Source organism: Ranitomeya variabilis, chromosome 3 (assembly GCF_051348905.1).
Source record: "Ranitomeya variabilis isolate aRanVar5 chromosome 3, aRanVar5.hap1, whole genome shotgun sequence".
In the NCBI taxonomy this organism is placed as follows: Eukaryota; Metazoa; Chordata; class Amphibia; order Anura; family Dendrobatidae; genus Ranitomeya; species Ranitomeya variabilis.
The window spans coordinates 722444277-722454826 of record NC_135234.1 but is presented as its reverse complement, the minus strand read 5'-3'; the positions used below and the strand labels follow the sequence as shown (position 1 = coordinate 722454826).

Genomic DNA, 10550 nt, shown 5'->3' with positions numbered 1-10550 from the left:
AGCAGTTTGTCTCCCTTAATGACAAGAATACGTTGTGACATACGGTATTAAAGTCATTCAAAGAAACAAACAACTAAAGCAAATGTACTGCACAGGACAATTGTCCGTGTACAAGGTGCTTTAGCTGATCAGTCCACAACATCCTTAGTTAAATTACTAAAGTAGAAGTATGAAACAGTAAACTATGTAGTACTCACTTGAAAGCAAAAATAGTATTCAAGGATTCTAACCAAAGAAAAGTTTAATACTGTAATATAATATAAAAAAGTTTAATTTTCTTTTATAAAAGTATTTAAAAGTGTTATAATAAACAGTATACAATATAAACCTTACAACAAGGTAAATCGAACTTTACAGCCCACGGATCGCAATATTAACAATATTAACAAAAACAATGCCCTCTAAAGGGAACCTGCCACTCACTATAAGTCCTCTAATCTAGTACTCAATGGAGAATCCAGGGAGGTATCCCTTTGACTCAACTGAAGTGCTATCAGAATTACAGCAATGACCATATAGCTGTTGAATGATCTTCATGCTGAATTTTGGGGGCTTTTCGCACTCTCTGGTCTGTGGCAGTATGGTGTTTCTTCCGTAACCAGGATTTGACATATTTAAGCGGCTCCCAATCCGTCACAGGTTTCCCAAGTATCTTCACAGTCATCAGATGCGATATATTAGATACAGTGAGTGCGCTTCTCTCATGTGTAGCTATATTGTTCATAATACTGAACCCTCTTTCTGCCTCTGCACTACTAACAGCGATGACTCGAACTATTTTTTTGGCCTGCTGAATGGAAGGCGGCATAGAGCGATTTGAAAGATATCGGTTATCAACAAAGTCACGGAAATCGTTTATTGGAATCTGATATTTGACTAGCTGACTTAATTGTTCCAATTTGTGTTCCCCTTCTCGCCACGGTGACAATGTAACATCAGCTGTCCACGATTCAGGCTCAAGCAAAGAGAATAGGGACAGTAAATGTTTGTAGTGGTCCGCATTGTGTTCACGTGTGTCACTGTCCATTAGTCGACTATTTGCAGTGGAAAACAAGCGGCTTTGCATATTGTCTATGACACACTGAATTAAGAGCGCTCTTGGAAGGGCAGTATTTTTCTCACTGGATTCAAAAGGAATACTTTTAAATGGCTCGGTTTGGATAATAGTACCAGCCTGTACCTCATACTTTCCGGGACAATCTTTTAAGTTTTGAAGTGCCCTAATGCACCTGCAGAGAAGTCGGTCAGCTTTCACTACAGATACCTCCCTTTCTTGTAAAGCAAGTGATAAAAGTGCTAGTTCATCTAGAATATCAATCATTAAAGCTAGATCTTTTAAAAAAGAAATGTTAGCCATCTTTTTTGCCATTCCGATGAGAGACTTAGAGCTGGAAAAATGCTGGTACAAAGCTGGATATGCTCTCCACACTGCTTTGGCAGCACGGACACTACATGCCACCCACCGAGGTCCTAGAATTCGACCTATCTTAATAATCTCCAATTCTAAATCTGCTGCAATATTGTGGAGCTGAGAATATTGTTTGTTAGAAACATGGTAGATGCTGTAGATTTTTTCCAGAAACATTTTAAAGTGATTAACTTGAGAAACTGTTTTAACAGCATCATCAAGTGCAAGCTGTATTCTGTGGCTTAAGCAGTGCCATATGACTACATTTGGGAATGCTTTTTGAATTTTGGAAGCCACACCAGACTTACTCCCCAACATGGCACTAGCCCCATCAGAGCAAAATCCAATTAAATTTTCTTGCATATACTGCTGGTCAAAGCCATTCTCCTTCAAGCAGGCAAACAGGGCATTGGTTATTGAGTCAGCACTAGTACATTCAAGCTCCTTTAAATCTACAAAGATGTTAACAGGCTCTGGAGCATCGGGAAGCTCACAACGGATGTAGATCACAAGCACACTTTTCTGTGACACAGTTGACGATTCATCAGTTACAATGGAAAATTTAGACCTGAAACTAATTATTTTCGAAAACAAAGACTTCCTCATTTCGGAGGATATATGCTGGATTATTGTTATAGCAGTCTTCCTAGAATGAAGGCCTACTCCAAGGTCCACACCAATGGTTTGCAACAGTTCAACGTGCCCTTGTATGTCAGACATAGGCCGATTATGCAGCGCTAGGCTATAAACAACATGAAAAACATTTACAGTGGAAGCCAATGCCTTCTCATGGACCCGGTCAAGTGCCTTTACTAGTGCATCATTTTTAGCGGCATTAACAATTTCCTCTGCTTTATTATGAGCTTTGGACATTGCATGTTCTCTAATTTTTTTGCAAAAAGAGGATTGCTGGTTTTTTTTCAGGGTTCCACATGGCTTCACTGAAAAAGTCTTCCACTCCTCAGAAAGATGACATGATTTGGCCCTTTCAGCTCCTAATGAGCTTCCAACTTTACTGCACACAGTACACCCCAGTTTTCCATCCTTTAGTTTGACCCATGGATGCAAGTTTGTGAAGTAGTCAATTTGTTTTTGTGACCAACATGGAACACTAAGCGGCTGGGTCTCTAATGAAGCATCAGAAACTGAACTCTGACCATCCACGATGCTGCTATCATGTATAGCTGAAGCAGTGTCATCATCAGAATGATCACATAGAACGTCAGCAACACCATGTACATCACTGCTAATCTCACTTATGACATCCGATTCAGCTACTACATTTCCCATGTTCCTTCTAACATTATCATCTTGTACATCACTGTCCAGTTCATGTAAAGCGTTGGCACCACATGAATCAGTGTTCTGGCCAATGTTAACATTGGTACCATGAACAATATTGCCACAAGTTTCAGATGCTTTATTGGCATTTGAAGTACTAGCACCAATGTTCACTTCCTCAATTCTTCCCTTCTTGTTTCCAGTGTGGAAAAAAGACAAAAGTGTAGATTGTCTCTTCATTTTGTGTGTAAATGATTCAAAAGGTTTGGTCAAACCTTGAGGCGTCTTCTATAAAGTCAATGTGGCGTCCACTGTGTTTGGAGCCAGTAGCTTTACAGTTGGTCACTAAAAATAAACAACATTCTGGGATGTATCAAGACAACTATTGAATCTAGATCAGGGGAGGTGATTATCCCGCTATGCTTTGCCCTGGTCAGACCTCACCTGTATACTGTGTACAGTTCTGGGAGCCTCAATTTAAGAAATACATCAATATACTGGAGCAAGTCCAGAGAAGAGCAACCAAGATGGTAGAAGGTCTGCAAACCACGTCCTATGAGGAGCGGCTACAAGAACTAGGAATGTTTAGTTTGTAAAAGAGAATGAGAGGAGACTTAATAGCGGTCTACAGATATCTGACAGGTAGTCACAGTGCAGAGGGATCAGTCCTATTCTCATTAGCACAAGGAAGTACAAGAAGCAATAGGATGACACTAACAGGAAGGAGATACAGATTAGACATTAGGAGACACTTTCTGACAGTGGGGGTAGTTAGAGAGTGGAACAGGCTGCCATGAGAGGTGGTGAGCTCTCCATCAATAGGAGTCGTCAAGCGGAAGCTGGATAAACATATAGTTGGGATGATTTAGGGCAGGCGCTCACGGACGATTTTGCTGCGATTATACGGTGCGTATAATCGCAGCAAAGCAGCTGTCAAACCTGCCCTGCGAGCAGGTCTGAGAGTGCTGGAGCGCATACCTGCGCTCCTGTTACAGAGCCCGCCCCGACCGCAGGTGTCCTAAACGGGACTCAGAGAGGCAGCGCGATGCTGCCTCTTTGAGTCCCGTTCAGGACACTTGCGGTCGACTCCGGGCTTTGAACAGGAGCGCAGGTATGCGCTCCCTCCAGCACTCTCAGACCCGCTCGCAGGGCAGGTTTGACAGCCGCTTTGCTGCGATTATACGCACCGTATAATCGCAGCAAAATCGTCCGTGTGCGCCTGCCCTTAGGTAAACCTGCATTCGCAGGGGGTTGGACCCGATGGCCCTTGAGGTCCCTTCCAACTCTACAATTTTATAATTCTAAGAATGCTAGCACCAAAGAACAGGGCGCTGATACTGTATACGGGAGAGGGGTGTTATACGGGTTGTGTACTACAGCTCTGCATTTCTCTATACATTATTCAAGGACCAAACAAACCTTGAGGAGTCTTCCATGATGTCAACGTGGCATCCACTGTGTTTCTAGCCAGCAGCTTCAGCTGGTAGCTAAAAATAAGAGAGAAAGTGTTAGGGGCACTGTGATGTCTATATGAACACGATCGTGTCATATACACATCAGCTTCTCCCTCCTATATAGTCCATGACTGGCTGCCACATCCAACAGGGCCCAGGGAAGGCTAGAGGGCTGCAGGGCAAAGGAGGAGGCTAGTGGGGACTGGGTGCTGCAGGGCCCAGGAGGGAGGCTACAGAGTCCAGCGGGAGGCTAGTGGGACTGGGGGCTGCAGGGCCCAGGGGGGAGGCTACAGAGTCCAGTGGGAGGCTAGTGGGACTGGCGGCTGCAGGGCCCAGGGGGAGGCTAGTGGGGACTTGGGGCTGCAGGGCCCAGGGGGAGGCTAGAGGGCTGCAGGGCCCAGGGGGAGGCTGGTGGGGACTTGGGGCTGCAGGGCCCAGGGGGAGGCTACAGGGCTGCAGGGCCCAGGGGGAGGCTAGTGGGGACTTGGGGCTGCAGGGCCCAGGGGGAGGCTAGAGGGCTGCAGGGCCCAGGGGGAGGCTGGTGGGGACTTGGGGCTGCAGGGCCCAGGGGGAGGCTACAGGGCTGCAGGGCCCAGGGGGAGGCTAGTGGGGACTTGGGGCTGCAGGGCCCAGGGGGAGGCTACAGGGCTGCAGGGCCCAGGGGGAGGCTAGTGGGGACTTGGGGCTGCAGGGCCCAGGGGAAGGCTAGAGGGCTGCAGGGCCCAGGGGGAGGCTGGTGGGGACTTGGGGCTGCAGGGCCCAGGGGGAGGCTACAGGGCACCCCCCCTCTATAATACTATCTACAAGGCACAAATACCGCCACACCATGACCAGATGACATATTACCACCACAGTGATCGAATAATATCAAATACAAGGAACAAATACCAAAACATCATGACCAGACCACATATTACCACCACATAGTGACTGAATACTATAGTACTGATCAATAATAAAAAAACCCCCACAATACTATCACCATAAGTGCCATTATACACAGGAGATCTGTACTTAGTATGCAGTGTCTGTGTACAGGTAATCCAGTGATCACCAGTGACATTATACACAGGAGCTCTGTATATAGTGTATGGGTAATACAGTGATCACCAGTGACATTATACACAGGACCTCTGTATATAGTATACAGTGTATAGTGTCAGTGTATAGGTAACACACTGACTCACCAGTGACGTCTCTAGGTGAAGTCCTTCATCTTTCATCCCGCACAGACCGCCATCACTTCATCCAGCCAGGACTCGTCTCTGCAGGAAATAACACAGTTATCTCGAGTTCCACTTGCAGAACACATTACTTAATTTTCCCAACTTTTACATTACACCACACGAAGAAGGCGACATAGTGTCACTGTACACAGTGATAGGACCGCCCCTCCATTTAAAACAGTGTACTCAAAAAATAAAATAAATACATCACTGCAGTAATAATATCCCTTAATTAGCCCCCTATGGTAATAATATTCGCCATCCTAGCCCCTGTGTGTCTCATTCCTGGCGTCAGCCATATGTTCTCCCATCCTGCCCTAATGAGTATCCATCCTGCCCCATATGATCTTCCCATCCTGCCCCATCTGTCTCCATCGTATCCATCCTGCCCCATGATCCTGCCCCATCTGTCTCCAATCCTGCCTCCAGTGTCTCCAGTCATGCCGCCATGTCTGTCATCCTGCCCCCTGTGTCTCCAATCATGCCCCGTTTCTCCATTCTGCCCCTGTGTCCAGCAATCTGCCTCTGTGTCCAGCTTTCTACCCCCGTGTCCAGCTTTCTGCCCCCCTGTGTCCAGCTTTCTGCCCCCCTGTGTCCAGCTTTCTGCCCCCCAGTGTCCAGCTTTCTGCCCCCCAGTGTCCAGCTTTCTGCCCCCCAGTGTCCAGCTTTCTGCCCCCCAGTGTCCAGCTTTCTGCCCCCCAGTGTCCAGCTTTCTGCCCCCCAGTGTCCAGCTTTCTGCCCCCCAGTGTCCAGCTTTCTGCCCCCCAGTGTCCAGCTTTCTGCCCCCCTGTGTCCAGCTTTCTGCCCCCCTGTGTCCAGCTTTCTGCCCCCCTGTGTCCAGCTTTCTGCCCCAGTGTCCAGCTTTCTGCCCCCGTGTCCAGCTTTCTGCCCCAGTGTCCAGCTTTCAGCCCCAGCGTCCAGCGTTCTGCCCCAGCGTCCATCGTTCTGCCCCAGCGTCCAGCTTTCTGACCCCCTGTGTCCAGCTTTCTGACCCCCTGTTTCCAGCTTTCTGCCCCCCTGTGTCCAGCTTTCTGCCCCAGTGTCCAGCTTTCTGCCCCCGTGTCCAGCTTTCTGCCCCAGCGTCCAGCTTTCAGCCCCAGCGTCCAGCCCCAGCGTCCAGCGTTCTGCCCCAGCGTCCATCGTTCTGCCCCAGCGTCCAGCTTTCTGACCCCAGTGTCCAGCTTTCTGCCCCTGTGTCCAGCATTCTGCCCCCCTGTGTCCTGCTTTCTGCCCCAGTGTCCAGCTTTCTGCCCCCGTGTCCAGCTTTCTGCCCCAGCGTCCAGCTTTCAGCCCCAGCGTCCAGCGTTCTGCCCCAGCGTCCATCGTTCTGCCCCAGCGTCCAGCTTTCTGACCCCCTGTGTCCAGCTTTCTGACCCCCTGTTTCCAGCTTTCTGCCCCCCTGTGTCCAGCTTTCTGCCCTGGGCCCCCCCGATCGCCGCTCTCAATAAAAAAAAAAAAAAAAAAAAAAGTTCTGCTTACCTGACCGCGATCCTGCTCTCTCTGGTTATCGGTGGGGGCGGCCATCTTCCTGAGGCCGCGCGTGCGCAGGTGGAGTGCTCTGCTGACCGGGGCTTCAGGAAAATGGCCGCGGGATGCCGCGCATGCGCAGATGGAGATCGCGGCGGCCATTTTTATGAAGCCGCGATGCGAACAGGTAAATTCTGCGCCGCCGGCGACCCGCCCCCCGTATTGTGCCGCCCCCCGCATTGTGCCGCCCTGGGCGGCCCGCCCCCCCCCTTCCTACGCCACTGCCAGTGGTAACCATTTTGAAAATTTCTATCTGCCAGCGTTCCGGTAATTGAAAATGGCATTTTCAATTACCGGAACGCTGGCAGATAGAAATTTTAGTAAACGGCTGCCCCGTACCGGGTCGTACCGGCTGAATCCCACCCCTGGTAACCTGTCATAAGCCCATACATCTGAGCACTACATAAAGCCCCGCCCACAGGACCTCCCACAGCCCCGCCCCCGGAGCACCAAACTCTTATAATTGAAAACTACAAATACAGATTGCACAACAACCACAAGATGGATTTCATCACAAAGGTATCATTTTAATCAGTATAACGGCGCCAACCTGATACTGTCTGTCCTTTATTACTATTATTATTATTATCATTATTATTATTTATTTATATAGCACCATTGATTCCATGGTACATGAGAAGGGGTTACATACAAATTACAGATATCACTTATAGTAAGCAAACTAACAATGACAGACTGATACAGAGGGGCGAGGACCCTGCCCTTGGGGCTTACATTCTACAGGATGGTGGGGAAGGAGACAATAGGTTGAGGGTTGTAGCAGCTCCGGTGTTGGTGAGGCGGTAGCTCCGCTAGTGGTGAGTAGGCAACGGGGTCAGTGCAGGCTGTAGGCTTTCCTGAAGAGGTGGATTTTCAGGTTCCGTCTGAAGGATCCGAATGTAGTTGATAGTCGGATGTGTTGGGGCAAAGAATTCCAGAGGATGGGGGATATTCGGGAGAAGTCTTGGAGGCGGTTGGGTGAGGAGCGGAGAAGTGTGGAGGAGAGAAGGAGGTGTTGGGAGGACTTGGGATATTAGTTTGGAGATATATGGAGGAGACAGATTATGGATGGCTTTGTAGGTCAGTATAAGTAATTTGAACTGGATATGCTGAGGGAATGGGAGCCAGTGAAGAGATTTGCAGAGGGGGGAAGTGGAGGAGTAGTGAGGATAGAGATGAATTAGTTGGGCAGCAGAGTTAAGGATGGACTGGAGAGGTGCAAGGGTATTAACAGGGAGGCCACAGAAAAGGATGTTGCAGTAGTCAAGGTGGGAGATGATTAGGGCATGCACAAGCATTTTAGTAGATTGACAGTTGAGGAAAGGACAGATTCTGGAGATATTTTTGAGCTGGAGGCGACAGGAGGTGGAAAGAGTTTGGATGTGCGGTTTGAAGGACAGGGCAGAGTCAAGGGTTACTCCGAGGCAGCGGACTTCCGGTACGGGGGAAAGCGTGATGTCATTAAAAGTGATAGGTAGGTCAGGTAAGGAAGATCTATGAGATGGAGGAAAGATGATGAGTTCAGATTTGTCCACATTGAGTTTGAGGAAGCGAGAGGAGAAGAACGAGGATATGGCTGAGACACTTCGGGATTTTGGACAGCAGAGAGGTGACGTCTGAGCCAGAGCGGTAGATCTGAGTGTCATCAGCATATAGATGGTACTGGAATCCATGGGACTTTATGAGTTATCCCAGGCCAAGTGTACTGTGCACAATCCTGCTGACAGGTTCCCTTTAAATCTAAAGTTTAATAAGTTTGTTGTTTTCTGCTCTAGACATACCCTCAAACCCTGAGGAGGGCAGCTATCAGGTGCTGAGAAAAGCTGGGTGGCATGTGTGCTAGTGTGTGACGCAGTGCTGGCGTCTCGCTGGCCTATCAAAACGGTGAGTGATAGAAGCAATAAGTGTGACGTGGATGTGAGAACTGTCTGTGGGGTGCACTTAGGTGAGTGGACGAGTGAGTGCGGGAGGTCCCCTGTATAGTAACATCCCAGGCAGGTGTGTCGTGAGCAAGTGGTGTTCAAGAAACATTGGTGGCAGCGGTTGTGGCCAGGGGCGTAACTACCGCGGTCGCAGCGGTCGCAGTTGCGACGGGGCCCAGACTACTTAGGGGCCCCATGGACAGTAGTGAAGCCGGAGAATGAAATGACCCATGATTGCACCATTTGTGAGTGACCCGCGGCAGGGAGCCGTCACCGCTCTCTAATTATACTTACCTACTCCCGGCGCGGTCCCTGGAAGTCCCTGCTTCTTCCAGCGCTGCAGATTCTTCCTGCACTGAGCGGTCACATGGTCCCGCTCATTACAGAAATGAATATGCGGCTCCACCTCCCATAGAGGTGGAGCCTCATATTCATTTCTGTAATGAACGGGACCATGTGACCGCTCAATACAGGAAGAAGATGCAGCGGTGGAAGAAGCAGGGACGCAGCGCCAGGAGCAGCCTGCAGGTGACTGGTGGTGAGTATACAGCGCTGCGCAGCGCTGGGCGATATTTACCTCTCCTCGTTCCGGTGCGGCTCTGTCATCAGCGTCCTCTGGCAGTGACGTTCAGGTCAGAGGGCGCGGTGACGTAGTCAGTGCGCGCCCTCTGCTGAACGTCAGTGCCGAAGACGGAGCCGCACGAGGAGCAGCCAGGTAAATATTGATAGTGCCGGGGGTCCTGAGCGAAGAGAGAGAGGTGAGGTGAGTATGTGATTTATTTTTTTTATGGCAGCAAAAGCAAAAGGGGCAAGTCGCAAGTGGCTATACGGAGCATCTTATGGGGCCATAACACTTGTGCAGCGCCAGCACTATAAGGGGCAGTGGCTGTGCGGAGCATCTTATGGGGCCATAACTCTTGTGCAGCACTATAAGGGGCATTGACTGTGCGGAGCATCTTATGGGGCCATAACTCTTGTGCAGCACTATAAGGGGCAGTGACTGTGCGGAGCATCTTATGGGGCCATAAGTCTTGTGCAGCACTATAAGGGGCAGTGACTGTGTACGGAGCATCTTATGGGGCCATAACACTTGTGCAGCACTATAAGGGGCAGTGACTGTGCGGAGCATCTTATGGGGCCATAACTCTTGTGCAGCACTATAAGGGGCAGTGACTGTGCGGAGCATCTTATGGGGCCATAAGTCTTGTGCAGCACTATAAGGGGCAGTGACTGTGTACGGAGCATCTTATGGGGCCATAACTCTTGTGCAGCACTATAAGGGGCAGTGACTGTGCGGAGCATCTTATGGGGCCATAAGTCTTGTGCAGCACTATAAGGGGCAGTGACTGTGTACGGAGCATCTTATGGGGCCATAACTCTTGTGCAGCACTATAAGGGGCAGTGCGGGCTGTGCTCTATATACCCCTGTGCGGGCTGTGCTGTATATATCCCTGTGCGGGCTGTGCTGTATATATCCCTGTGCGGGCTGTGCTGTATATACCCCTGTGCGGGCTGTGCTCTATATACCCCTGTGCGGGCTGTGCTGTATATATCCCTGTGCAGGCTGTGCTGTATATATCCCTGTGCGGGCTGTGCTGTATATATCCCTGTGCGGGCTGTGCTGTATATATCCCTGTGCGGGCTGTGCTGTATATATCCCTGTGCGGGCTGTGCTGTATATATCCCTGTGCGGGCTGTGCTGTATATATCCCTGTGCGGGCTGTGCTGTATA

At 49.6% G+C, this 10550-nt stretch overlaps 1 pseudogene; it reads right to left on the bottom strand.

Moving 5' to 3' along the window:
- Positions 1-499: 499 nt before the first annotated feature.
- LOC143817777 (E3 SUMO-protein ligase KIAA1586 pseudogene) lies at positions 500-2929 on the bottom strand (annotated as a pseudogene).
- Positions 2930-10550: the final 7621 nt, after the last annotated feature.